The 14,183-nt window shown below is 38.7% G+C and overlaps 1 long non-coding RNA gene across 13 annotated transcripts in view; it reads left to right on the forward strand.

Annotated features, from left to right (window-relative positions):
• The window catches only part of LOC103693508 (uncharacterized), a 490,050-nt gene that overhangs the window by 75,450 nt on the left and 400,417 nt on the right, over nt 1-14,183 (forward strand). For 12 of the 13 annotated variants that reach the window (XR_010056223.1, XR_005491062.2, XR_010056221.1 and 9 more), the window contains exon 2: nt 13,915-14,014. This is a non-coding gene — a long non-coding RNA (uncharacterized LOC103693508). Of the gene's footprint in view, nt 1-18; nt 14,015-14,183 lie in introns of those variants that run through there. The other variant, XR_010056217.1, reaches the window with a different exon arrangement.

Below are 14,183 nucleotides of genomic sequence, written 5' to 3' on the forward strand. Positions count from 1 at the left end.
GTAGGTTCCATACCTGTGATCATTTTGTAGAAATCTGTTTTAACTCTTGAGATGATAGAAAATCAAACTGGCAAAGAGGAGGAGGGTCTGGTTTTGTTTATGAATGAATGTTGATTTTGTTTTTAGAATGTAAACAGACTTTTTTTTTCAAGGAAAGAAAAGAAAATGTGAAGAATACATGATTCTTTTTATCATGTCGTGTTTTGCTTAACTAATAGTTTGGCAGGAAAACACATTTATCATGATGAGTTCGTCCTGCATCAAAAGAGCTTGATGAATTGACCATAATCAGCCATGAAACAAAGAGAGTTTGGGAAGTTTTCAGGATAAAATGACTAAAAAATATAGTTTGGCATAATGAATACTGTGCCTGTGTGAGTGTGCCTGTGCCTGTGCCTGTGTGTGTGTGTGTGTGTGTGTGTGTGTGTGTGTGTGAGAGAGAGAGAGAGAGAGAGAGAGAGAGAGAGAGAGAGAGAGAGAGAGGAGAGAGGAGAGATTTTAAAAGAGTGTCTGATTTTTGAGAGGCAACAGAAACATCAACTTTAATATGAATTCTGCTTAGTTTATTCTAAGGCAATTTTCCACGTTTTGTGTTACTACAAGTTTCCAAACTGAAAAATTCTGAACCCGTCCTTTACCCTTTCAGTTCTGACACCTTAACCTCCATTTACCCATCCATCAAAATCTAGAGAATAAAAGTCAAAGGAAGAAAGCCCTGTATGGCACAGGACTGAGACAGAGGCATCTGGAGAACATTCACTCTCATATGGTGGATCTCTCTTGGTATCTTTCTCTTCAGTAAAAACATGACATTTGTAATGCTTAAGTTCAACTTGTCTTTGAAGGTTTTAAGGGCAATCAATAAATCTAAGTTTGTGTCACAGGGGAGATTACAATCTACTTATAGCCTGGATGAAGAAATTAAAGCAGAAAATGCTGCTGCTTCTGCGGCTGCTGATTAACATCTTTCTAATTAACATTCTAGAAGTTCCAGATCTGAGATGCAGCCGAATGCCAATGTTTCCTACTTTGTATATTCTTCTACGTATCATTTCTTTCTAAAAGAATTTAGGGTATTATTTGTTGTTATGATTATTTATTGGCTATTAAGCTCCTTGAGTCTGTCTGCTCTTAGTTGATCAGTTGAACAAGGATTTAACTCATGGGCAGTCTGTGATAGCAGACGGACAGTACTTGATTCAGAGAGCCCAGACCGCACCTGGTACCTGGTAATTGCTCAACAAATACTCATTGAGTGATTAAAATCATTCAGAAAAATTAGATTATATTACTATAAAATGAATAAAGAAATATTGACATAGACCTAAAAAATATTTGTATAGCATTGGTGAGGAAGTACAAGGCAGCTTTCCTTGGAGAAGCTGTGGCAATCTTAGAGATAGTCAGGATTTAAGCTGGATTGGTATTCCAACAACAACACGAAAAGCACATGTTAACACTAACGTTATGTGTGCTGTTGTTTGCTACATGCCTGGACATGGCTGGCCACCTGTCACAGGAAGTTGGGAAGCCAGAGAAGACCTGGAAAACTTTCAAGATGCTTTGTACTGTCAAGCCTAGCAGTTTATCTTCCTCTTCTGAGACCTGAATTCAGTATATGGTAAATGATGGGAAGTTAGTTTTTCAGAGAGAGAGAGAGAGAGAGAGAGAGAGAGAGAGAGAGAGAGAGAGAGAGAGAGAGAGGAGAGAGGCAGAGAGACAGAGACAGAGACAGACAGAGACAGACAGAGAAAGACAGAGACAGAGACAGAGACAGAGACACTGGGGTTTCTTTGGGCATCAGTCCCGGCCAGTCTCTTGCTTGCACCCAGAGCAGCTGTGTCTAGTATCATCAGTTTCTCTAGTTTTGGCCCTTCCATCTTAAGACCTTCTCTCCATCACAGAACATTTTTTTTAGACTTACAAACATACAATGTGGACTAAGAGGCTATTTATATTTGAACGCGGAGCCATAAAAAATAATCAGCATTATAAAAATATTAAACAAATTGAGATCAAGGTCAGTTCTGAATCTAGATGTGCAAGGTTCAAACCTTGGCAGTGCCAATGACTGGTCACACATGACCCTGAGACAATCCCATGCACACTGCAGCTAGTTTTGGGAGATAGGTTACCATTTCTCTTAGATGATTTGAAAAAATAAGAGTGAATTCAGCTTGTGGCCTCCCAAAAGGATTCATAAATTATTATAGGTGTTACTGCTTAATGCTCTTCTCTTTCAGTGGCTTCTTTCTACTGCTGCTGCTTTCTCAAAAGCCCTTAGTCCTTCTACAGAGAGCATGAGGTTTTTGTTTTTTTCTATTATTTTGAAAACAAAATTTAATAGAGTATATTCCAATTACAGTTTCCTTCCTCCAGCTCCTCCCAGTTCTTTCCCATTTTACCACTCACCCAAATGTACACCCCCCCCTCTCCATCTCTCATGGGATTAGAAAATAAGCATCTATCATCATCATCATCGTCATCTTCTTCTTCCTCTTCCTCTTCTTTTTCTTCTTCATAAAACAATGATAATAGTAATAAAATAATGATGATGATAATAATAATAATAATAATAATAATAATGCCTCAATAGGATAAAATAGAGTCAAAGAAAAATCTCAGGAAACACATATAGACACAGAGACATGCACATGTGTACACAGAATCCCATAATAACCTGAACCTCCAAGCCATGATATGTATACAAAGGACCTGTAAGATTAATGTTAAATACGGCCTCACAGAGTCTTATTGGGCAAGGAAACTCCAAAAATGTCCTTGTGTTCACTTTGTTTTGACTCTCTACCCAGGAACTCGGGGCCTACCCTTACCAGTGATTTGTGGGAGTTCTTTGGGAAAATGTAGCAAGGGTTTCAGTTGGAGATAGTTTCTGAATAAGGTGTAGGGGCTCATGCCCACTTCCTTTCTCAGCCCTGGGGCTCTATCTGACTCAGACCTGTCCAGGCCCTGAGGACACAAGTTCTGCTTTGCCAGTCTCTAAGGCTTGACGATGTATAACAGTCAAAGCTACAGCAATACTGTTTCCATGTTACAGATGAGTGTTCAGGCTCTCTGGGAACACAGTGGGGTATCTCAAGTTCTTGAGTCCCAGAGTAAGAAAGTGGACAGGAAAACATGATACTAGAGAAGAAGACACTTTATTCAGTTGAAATAATAATAAGTTTTTTCTAAGACTGGAAGTTGGCCGATTTGGAGAAAAGGTCCAGAATTCACCAGAATTCCAGAATGACCAGTAGATTGAGATCTTTCTATCTTATTTGTTCAATGCTTTTATTTATTTATTAATAAGTACAAGTCCTGTTATGCATCAATCAGCCTGGGTGCTGGAGTTGGCAATTCTCAACAACTGTTTTCTTTCATATGCTAATTCTGACCCACTCTATGTTTTACTCTCCTACAACTCCTGCCTGAGATCTGAAGACCCAGCAATCTTTCTTTTTTTGGAGGGGGTCAGGGGTGGTAAAGCTGTTAACTGAAAGATTAATCTTCTATAATCTTTCTACACTGATGAATGTTATAGTTTATGACTCAACAATATCACAAGGCTCTCTCCCTGTTTTTTTGGTTGGATCAGAGGATCTGGTATCTGGAAATGCTGAATTTCTTATATCACGAGTTTAATCTGAAATCAATATATCCTAGAAGGCACATATTTCAAAAGAAAGTTGAAAATGCAAGGTTAAAATAAAATTACACTAACTATTGAACTAACCTCTATAACCCTGTCCCACCAACGGACAGAAGTTGGGCCATGGACATGGTTCAGGGGTAAAGTGTTTGCTGTGCAAGCTTAATGACCTGAACTTGGATCTACACCACACAGAGACAAAAGCAAGATGTGGTGAAATGTGCTGAAAATCGCAGTGCCATACAACAGGGGGATTCTGGGTAATTGGAGGCCAGCTAACATAGTCACTAATTAAGTGCCAGGTTCAAAGAGAGGCACTGTCTCAAAAAAAATAATGTGGGGGAGCAATAAAGGAAGACACTCCATGTTATCATTTAGAATCAGGGCATGTGGTATGAGTGGGTATATCTACTACCCGTTTATACACATGAGGAAAGATGAACTTGGGAGGCCATGACTACGCATTGCTTTGGGAAAGCCATTCTGCCATGGAATGTTTCAAGGGGGGTAGATCTTTAGCCTATTTGAAGAAGAGGAGGAGGAAGCAGGAGAGGAGGAGGAGAAAAGGAAGAGGAGCTGGAGAGATGACTAGATAGTAGTCCTGTCTGTTCAAGGACCTCAATTCAGTCCCTAGCAACCACATTAGGTATCTCACAACCAACCCTTTCTCCACTGTCAGAGGATCCCACATACTCTGACCCCCCCTCCCTGCACATACCAACATATACCTAGCATACAGACACAGACACACAGACTGATAAGAAAATAAATCCCCAAACAACATGCTGATGGGTTTGTATTAAGAATGTTGTAAAAAACTAAAAGAATAGATGTAGGGAGAAATCTGGTGGTCAAAGAGGCAGTTAAAAGAGAAAGAGTCTAGGGTTGCAAGCCTGGAGATTATATGAACAGTGCCACAGGAAAACTAAAGAAACCTGAGGATAAAGTTCCAGCTACTGATAATTCAAACTTAGGGCTTCTCCTTGTTTTTAAAAGGTTATGGTATCCTTTTATCTTACTGGAAGGAAACTTTTAAACACAGCAGCCTTTTTGCATTTTGCAGAGGGAAATAACCTTGTCTTTGTAGCGCCATCCAGGCTGAGGAAATGTAGAAAAATAATGGTTTTGTTACATTTTCACTGTTCTAGTATCCATCCTGAAAATGTATCATTACAACATGCGTGTATCCTTAACAAAGAATCGGAAGTAAAATCCAGTTGTTAACGTCTTCTTTAGAATGCTTCATCCTTTGAACTAGGTCAGAGAAAGGCCCACAGTTCTAGTTACCCTTATTCTGACAGTTGTTATATACTATAAGCACACCAAGGTATCTCATTGGTACAGAAATTAGCTGGAAATTTAATGGGCCAAAAATGCCCCCCCTTTTTATGATACCCAATGTTATTCCATGATACTCAGTTTTCAAAGATGAGACAGAAAAAGAGTAAGTCCTATGGTTTGGGGAAATTCACACGGACTGATTTCTACATAAAGTCACTTTGTACTGAGTCTAGGGTCATTGATTAAGCTAGAGAATGAAGCTAGAAACTTCATTCAATAATGAAAAAATTTTAACATTTTTGATTGTCACTTTAAAAGTTACTGAAAGTGCCTTGCTGACCACCTGTAGTTATTTAACTGGAACTTTGATAGAGGAAATCTAGGGAGCATCAGTTTTAAGGACAGACATTTTTGGACCTGAGGATTTTCCTTTCCTCTAAGGATGGGACATTGTCCCTTACAGTGATTTCTCTCTTTGCAGAGGGACTCAATCTCTATGTCTAAAGCAGCTCCCTGAGGAAAGTTTTATTTAATTTTTCTTTCTTTCCAGAACCATGGTTTCCAGAACTCTAATGAGTATTGCCCCTCTGGGATTCTCTTTATTTTATTTTCATTTTTATATGTATATTTTATATTATATGTATGAACATTTTGCCTGCATTTATGTCTACATAGCACTTGGGTGCAGAGCCTAAGAAAGCCAGAAGACAGCATGTCATTCTCTGGGATGGAATGACAGAGGGCTGGAGACAGCCATGTTGGTGATAGGAAATGAACCCTAACTCTGTAAGAGCAGTAGGTGGGCTCAACTGCTGTGCCATCCCTCTAGCCCGTGGACTCTCTCCTCATCCTTGGGGTTCTCTCAGGTGATAGGTTATAATCTACCTGGGAAAAATGCTATTCCCAGGTCTGATGTCATCCACTGGGATTATTGTATCTATTATCAGATTTACTGGCCTTTTTTTTTACTGGCCCTTTACTCACTCTTTTATTCTCTGGTATTGAGAACCTGAAAAGCCAAATCCAAAGGTAGGTAACTTTGTGTGTCTCAGTCCTAATTCATTTTACTCACTTCTCCTAACGATTTGAGCACCTTGTGACGAACCAAGCAGCAAGCAGTATCTGAACTTAGAATTGTAAAGCCATTTATCACTAAGAAATTTAACTACGAGTACGTCATTATTCATTTTACCTTTCATACATTTTTCTAGGATTCATTTGGATAATATGAAATATGGTTATTGCTCTGCTTTTCTCCTTGCTTTTATTTCAATTTTCAAACAATCCTTAGGGGAAAACCTGCCATTTTTTGATCCTTTTATTGTTTATCATTAAAAAGCTTTTATTTTTCTTTTTCCTAAACCATTTTAAACCAATATAAGGCTTTGTTTTCCCTTTTAACCTGATGGCTCCATTTATTGCATTACTGCATTAGTCTTCAGAAAACATTGCTTCGGAATGGGAACGCTGCCTTAGCAAAATAATCGTTTTACAATAAAAACACTAGAGCTGTATCTGGACCACGGGCAAATCATGTTAAGAGGTTAAGAGGTTAAGAGCTCAGTGGCAACGATGATCTATTGCATTTGGGTCTTTATAAGACTATTTGTATGTATACTCCCACTCCTCCCTCTCTCTCTCTCTCTCTCTCTCTCTCTCTCTCTCTCTCTCTCTCTCTCTGTGTGTGTGTGTGTGTGTATGTGTGTGTGTGTGTGTGTGTGTGTATGTTCTGTTACATATTGATATTGGTAGGCAACGTTTGCAGTCCTTCTAGCTGCCAATAGTTCCTTTCTTATTCCCTACTCTCCTCTCACACAAGTTTTAACCCAAGTTACCATTTCTTGTTCTAATCAAATGACAGCATTAATATGCTATTTTCTTGTCACCTTTATGGCTAAAATGGTAGTTTTTCTTTCTTTTCTTTTTCTTTTTTTACTTTAGTGAGCGGCTCTATGAATAACCAATGTTGATAGCTGTGGATTATTGTCAAGACATAATTGTCCTTATTGCAACGTTGGGAATGTCTTGCTATATTTATTGGTCGTTGTTCTTATTCATAGGAGTGGATAGGAGTACAGATTGCTTTCATCCGTCGATGCCTTGCTTAGCTCCTTCAGTACTGAAAGAGCTAGTCGTCAGGCAGGAGGCTCCATACCAGAGCCAGATCAATTTCTCCAATACCTGTGTTCCAACCTTGAAGTGTCTTCAGCAATAGTTTCTTACTTATTCTTCAAGGGCAGTAATAAGAGCCTCTATTGTTTGGCCTTCTCTCAGACTCTACAGACCAGCAACTCAAAGAGAAGGTTTCTATACCTGGTGCTGAGGTCTTGATGAGATAACCTATGGTGTGGTAGGGGAGCACTGCCACTCCAGTCACATAGCTGCTCATTGCTTTGTATTATTTCAAAGTTCTTTTATCAAATGCCAGTTTAATAGCTCAAGGAATAGCCGGTGAGTGTAAAATGCACTTTGCACTTGGAAAAACCAAGCAAAGCAACACTTTATTTTGTTAACACTGCCTTATGGATCTTATTTTTAAAGTGATATATTGATCTTGCATTCCTAGATTTCTTTAAGATTTATATCTTGCTTTTAACTTGCTAATGACAGACGGAGATGCTGCTAAGTTAGATGCTATGGAGTCCAGAACGTACGAGAGTTCAGAAAACAAGCAGCAATCGGCTCGTCCATATGAGTTATTTGAGAAGTCACAGTCTCTTCAATGACCTCTTCCATGGCCTATTCCTTCTCTATTATCTTTATCCCTGGATGCTTTTAAAACTTCTTTTGGCTGTAGTTGAGATAAATGTGAAAACTCTTTAGAAGAGAAATCACTACAGAAACCTCAGGGTATTCATGATGTTAAACTAAGAGGAAAGGATTTAAAGTCAGGGTCAGGAACTCTAAGAGTCTTAGTTTGAGCATGCCTAGTGTGCAGGGAGCAGTAAGTTCAGTTCCCAGTAACGAAATGAATTAATAGCAATTCCGAATATGGCAAAACCAGAAACCATGTAATCTGTAACAGATCTCATATGGATTTCATTGACTCGGAATGTCAGAGTAGAAGCATTAGTAATGCGGATTTTAAATTATGCAAATCATCACTTGATGCAGGTAGCCTTTTCCCACTTCTTTCAGTAATAGCTCTGGCCAGTCTGGGGTATTTTCAGTCATGCAAGAAACTTGGAATGTGATTTAACCAATTAGTTGAATTAATATGCTTTTAGTGAAAGTCGTTGTTTGTTCGTTTGTTTTAATTTTAACCTAGGCTCTTCAATAACAAATGACAATCCAGAATTGGGAGAATTTGTAGACATTTTACCTTCAATTTCTCTAAATACCAACCTTCATAGTTTACTAAATTCCGTAAATCGTCATTTGAAACAGTCGCAAGGCTAATACGTGACCTGTGGGATAAGAACAAGCTCACTGCACCAAATAGAAAGAACTTTTCTTTAATAACATATGACTATAAAACCAACATAAATAAAATAGCATGTCTAGAGGCCATTTGTAGACTTTATTACTGTCTATGCATATATTACAGGGAATCAAATCTGTTATTATTTATTATGTAACACATGTGTTTGATGGACAGCTTACAGTCATTATTTTGTTATGGCTGAAGCATTTCATGGAAAGCCACTTAAAACCATGGCAATATTTTACTATTCTGCTCTTCCCCCCAAATTATGATCAGTTTATGTAGTCACAGAACTTCTTTGTGTGTTTCTTCTTTGCGTCTTGTCCAAAGTCTGCACTCACTGACTGAGCAGGGAGAGCTTTGCTGGCCTCGTGACTATTTTTAAAAACCACAGTACAGTTTTCTGGAGCAAGTAATGTTTCTGAAGGAGGGTTTTCCTCAAATGTTTATTTGAAAATGAAGGAATGCATATTTTAAATTACAGTGGCTGAGGGAATGTAATTTCAAATATGAAAAGCAACATGGTTTTTGTACTATTATTAACATGGCAGAGGTTTTAATTTTGCTGCTGTTTTTGTTGTTAGGGGTCGGTGCATGTGGGACATTCATTCCCTTTACCCTACTCAGAGTTCATGTCGGCTTCCTAAAATATCACCATAAATTTATCTACAATTTATATCCCAGGTCTTAACTTACATAAAATCCTCTTTTACTCTTTTCTGAATGAGTAACGTCTGCTCTCTTGTTGCATGTCTGAGATAAGGTGACACAGGTCTCCTGACAGTCCCCTCCCCTCACCTTAGCCCCCTACGCAGCAAGATCACGACCATGAATCACCACATCTGACTGTCCATTTCAGGGAATGCTGGGCACATCTTTAATCCCAGAATTTTGGAGCTAAAGGCCAGCAAATCTCTGGAATTTAAGGTCATCCTGGTCTTCTTGTTAGCTAACCAAGGCTATGTAGACCTGTTCTCAACAAATTATACGTCTTTGGAGTTGAACTGCTGCTTCTATGAGCAGAAGTGTCCATAGTGTCTATGAATTTCTCAAGCGGCTTTTTATAATGCATCGTCTGTACTTCCTGTGGAAACCGGACAAAGAAGAAGGATTGTGCTGCTGTCCAAGAAAAGAAATAAGGTTGAATGAATTTAAACAAGTTCCCCAAATTGTCTCTGGTAGAAAACAATGAAGAAATGAAGAATACATTCAACATTTTCTTTCTTTTGTACAAAAAAAGAAAGAATAAAGTTTTGTGCTGAGGTACCTTCTTATATTGAACATCCATGTAAATTCATCATCTTTCTGAAAGTACGGATTCCACCATGAATATTTTTATCTTCTGGGTCACTATCACGTGTCAGTTCTGCACTAAAATGATGCAGTGTTCATTTTTACATTTTCCCATTTCTTATGGGAATGCTTTCAATGAAGAGCACATACATGCTCACACATACACACACACACACACACACACACACACAAACACACATGCACACACGCACGCACACACACACAAACTACATAGAAATGGTAATTCTTTCCCTCTTAAGTGCAAAGGAAAGAAATTATTCGCATGGCCAATGAAGGCTTTCAGATAAAGTTGCTGTGGGTTTGAATTAGGCAAGAATGTGAGCTTCTCACATTTTCTAACTTTAGTTTCTATTTAATGAATTTCATCGTATGGCATTGGTAACAATTTTAAGTTTATGCAGCTTGGTCTTGTTCTATGAACTGAATTTGTACATACTTAAGAATGTGAATATTTGATGGATTTATCTGTAGTTATCATTTAAGAAGAAATTCAGTTTTAAAACATTAAGATGGTCTTCTCATTTCAAGTTAACTTTCTGACTCCGTTCATTCCTGTGTGGAAAGATAAAATTATACAGTATGTCTCTACTCATCATATTAATATTCAGGTAATTTGCTGAAACCTTCATAAATATCATTTTATTATAAAGATCACTTATGTTCTTGCCCATAACACTACACAATTTAAGAAGGATTTAGTTTGGAAACTACTTCTTCACAAACTGTATTTAGAAGCTTTAAACTGCATTATTATTCAAGCAGGCCCTTTCTAATACCACACTAAATGAAAAATACTCTGTTGGCTCTTTTGCTGGCAATGAGGTCTTGATTGTGCATGATTAAAATGAGATCCCTCAGTCTGCTTCTCAGCCCCTCAGGGCTTGCACCATGATGTAGGAGGTAAGGCATTAATTTAAATAGGGTTTGCATATGTAGGAAGAAGTACTTGCTTAGTGCTAAAGCTATGGGTTCAGTCACCAGAGCCAACATCAACCATGATGGCCCATGCCTATAAACTCAGCATTGTGAAGTGAAAGCAAAAGAATCAAAAGCAGTTCAAGATCTCTGAGTTCAAGACCAGCCTGGGAAATATGAGACTATATCTTAAAGAACAAAAATATAAACACCATAGATAGATGTATAACCACATCACCATAGCATAATATAACTGTCAAGAGAGGGATGGAGTTGAGCTTACTACAAATACTGCCATGGGCTGGACAAGTATGGTCAAAGGAATTGTCACCAAGGACATGCTCTTTGAAAGGCAACTTTAGAAAGGTGCAGGAATTGGTACTTGGAAAGTAGACAGAAGATCAGTTTTCAGTTGGGTGGAAAAGTTGAGGGGAAGAATGGCTTAGAAGACGCATAGTAAGACATAAGGGTTTTGCAGCTTGCAGGAGATATTTGAAAAGCAGCAGAATCCAAGTGATTTCTCGCCAGCAAGGACATCAGAATATGACATCTTATAGGGAGACTTCAGGGATGATGAACTAAGCTGGCATCATTCACACATCAAGCAGGGAATAAAAAGAAAAGCTAATCAAGAAGCATATTGGTTGCGTTTTTGTTGCTGTGCTTAAGCCATGTGACCAAGGCAACCTCTAACAAAAGAGTTGATTTGGGTTTGTGCTTCCAGAGGTTTAGCCCTGAGTAATGGTGAAGATGCCATGGCAGCACACTGCAGCCTGTAGGCTCGATGGCCGAAGAAAAGAGGAAAAAGTAAAGTAGGTAAAGCCGTTAATCTCAAAGCATCCTTCATCCTAGCGACATCACCTAACCCTCTCAGACAGCAACAGAAGCCAGGAAGGTGTGTTCAAATGCTGACTCTAGGGCAAATATTTTCATGCAATTCACTGAAAAAAGAAAAGAAAAATGAAAACTATACCCAACAGTGTGTTCTACTGTAAAATGTAAAATGAAATAAAAATAATGAGATCTCCATGGACAGATGTGACATAGGCAAAGATGTACGAATGTGTCAAGAGCCTGACATAATACTGAAAAGTGTCCATATGTAACTAAAGCTTTAAAAATCAATTGACAGAATTATAGAATAACTAAAATGTTAAAGTGAGAACCCTTTCTTTCTTTCTTTCTTTCTTTCTTTCTTTCTTTCTTTCTTTCTTTCTTTCTTTCCTTCTTCTTTCTTCCTTTTTTTCTTTCTGTCCATCTTCCTTCCTTCCTTTTTTTGAGACAGACTCTCACTGTCTAGTTTAATAACATGTAGCAATATTCCTGTTTCAACCACCACCTCCTCCACCACCAAGTACAGGGAGTAGAGGCACAAACCTTCAGCCCAGCTGGTCGTTCGTTTTTAGTCAACTTACCTCCTCTTTGCTCTAGTATGAGCTATCATGTTTTCATTTCGTAGTACTTTAAAAAAAAGATTTATTTATGTATGGGAGTACCCTGTCGTTGTCTTGAGACACACCAGAAGAGAGCATCAGATCCTATTACAGATGGTTGGGAGCCACCATGTGGTTGATGGGACTTGAACTCAGGACCTCTGAAAGAACAGACCTCTGAGCCACCTCTCCAACTGCTTTCTTTGTACTTCTATCAGTTGTAAAATAGAGACTTTGAATTCATGTAAGCAAGCATACATCACTGTACTTGGATGGTCCATGACTACTGCATGTGGGTCACCTTGCCTTACTATACCCCGATCACATCCAACCCATTTGAATTGGTTGAGAAGCAAAACCAAAGGTATGCTTTTCACTTTCTTATGTTCTCCACTTCTACTGAGAAGAAAGATTTCTCACGCATTTTATGAAGACACATTTTCAGAAGCTCTTCTTGGCCTCTGAGATGCTAAGACTAAGTCTGCTCTTCTATAATGCATTTCTTGGGGTGAATGGAACGTTTGACCCATTCAGCTCACTTTCTATGTTCATTCCATCCTAAAAACCATGTCTAAGCCCATTTCTCTAGTCAATAGTGAGGATTTCTCACAGATAAATGGAAGAAGAGACCAGGTTAAAATAAAACTCAGTGAGGCACCTGTTCCTGATACTCATTCATTCACCCACGACTGTGTCCACCAGAGACGACCTGAATTTACTTCTTTGAAGTTGCACATCATGACTTCACATGGCAGCTCTGGAACAAGGTTACATGCATGCGTGTGTGTGTGTGTGTGTATGTCTGTGTGTCTGTGTGTAAATGTGTGTGTATGTGTGTGTCTGTGTATGTCTGTGTGTCTGTGTGTATATGTGTGTGTATGTGTGTGTCTGTGTATGTCTGTGTGTCTGTGTGTATATGTGTGTGTCTGTGTATGTCTGTGTGTCTGTGTGTGTCTGTGTGTGTGTGTGTCTCTGTGTCTGTGTGTGTATGTCTGTGTATGTGTGTGTCTGTGTGTTTGTCTGTGTGTATGTCTGTGTGTGTTTCTGTGTGTCTGTGTGTGTCTGTGTGTGTGTGTCTGTGTCTGTGTATGTGTGTGTATGTGTGTGTCTGTGTATGTCTGTGTGTCTGTGTGTGTGTGTCTGTGTGTATGTGTGTGTCTGTGTATGTCTGTGTGTCTGTGTGTGTGTGCTTATGTATGTGTGTGTTTGTGTGTGTGTTTGTGTGTGTGTGTGTGTGTGTGTGTGATATCATCTTAGCAATTGCTAGATGCTCCTGTCCTGAATCCAGAGGCTATCCCCAAGCCTCTGATGTGCTAGTTATAACGATCAGCAGGACCGGTGTGATGCAGTGACTACTTCAGTAGGGAGCACAGTGGGTGTGATGTCTGTATAGACTATGCTTCAGAAAGCACATATTTCATTTTCTGTTATGTTAGCGTTAATGGAAGCAGTAATGCTTCCCGATGTATTGCTGTGATGGCTTTTGTAGCCATATGGGGTCACTTTCCTGAGGATACTATATGCTGCCTGAATTTTATTCCTGTGGAAATGAATAGTACGTGCATTGAACTGATGTGGGTACCGTAGTTTCTCTAAGAATGGTAGAAAAAGGAAGTGTCAGAGTCAGATGTTCTCCAGAAATAACCGTGGCAGGGCTGTTCTGTAAATTCTCCTTGCCATTCGTTCTCAGCGTGCTAGGCAGGAGGTGTATTTTTAAAGGGATTTTTATTCAGGAGAATATGATTTTTGCTTTTGGTTTGTTTTGAAGATAAACGAGACAGACAGACCAGGTTCTATCATTAACAATCTGATAAAATCAGAGTTACTATTACCCATGGGAAGTTTTTGGATGAGTGTCAATTCTGAACTTCTAAATCAACTTTTCTTTTCCCCAGGACATCTCTTTAGATTGCTCATGATGATAGGAAGACGAAACTTAATAGCAATAGCCAATGGATGCTTTTCTTGGAGTCAGTCCAACACTCTGGAGACAAGGTAAGAATAATGTACAATTTTTTTATATAATTATATACTGCCTTTCTAATAGAACTTTAAAATCAAGCTTGACTTACGTGTTCATTAAAGAATTATATTTGCTATTAAATACAGTGCATATTTATTTAGAAGTATATCAATTCCACTTTTCTCTTAAAAGATCAGTGTT

Source organism: Rattus norvegicus, chromosome 11, assembly GCF_036323735.1.
Source record: "Rattus norvegicus strain BN/NHsdMcwi chromosome 11, GRCr8, whole genome shotgun sequence".
Classification (NCBI taxonomy): domain Eukaryota; kingdom Metazoa; phylum Chordata; class Mammalia; order Rodentia; family Muridae; genus Rattus; species Rattus norvegicus.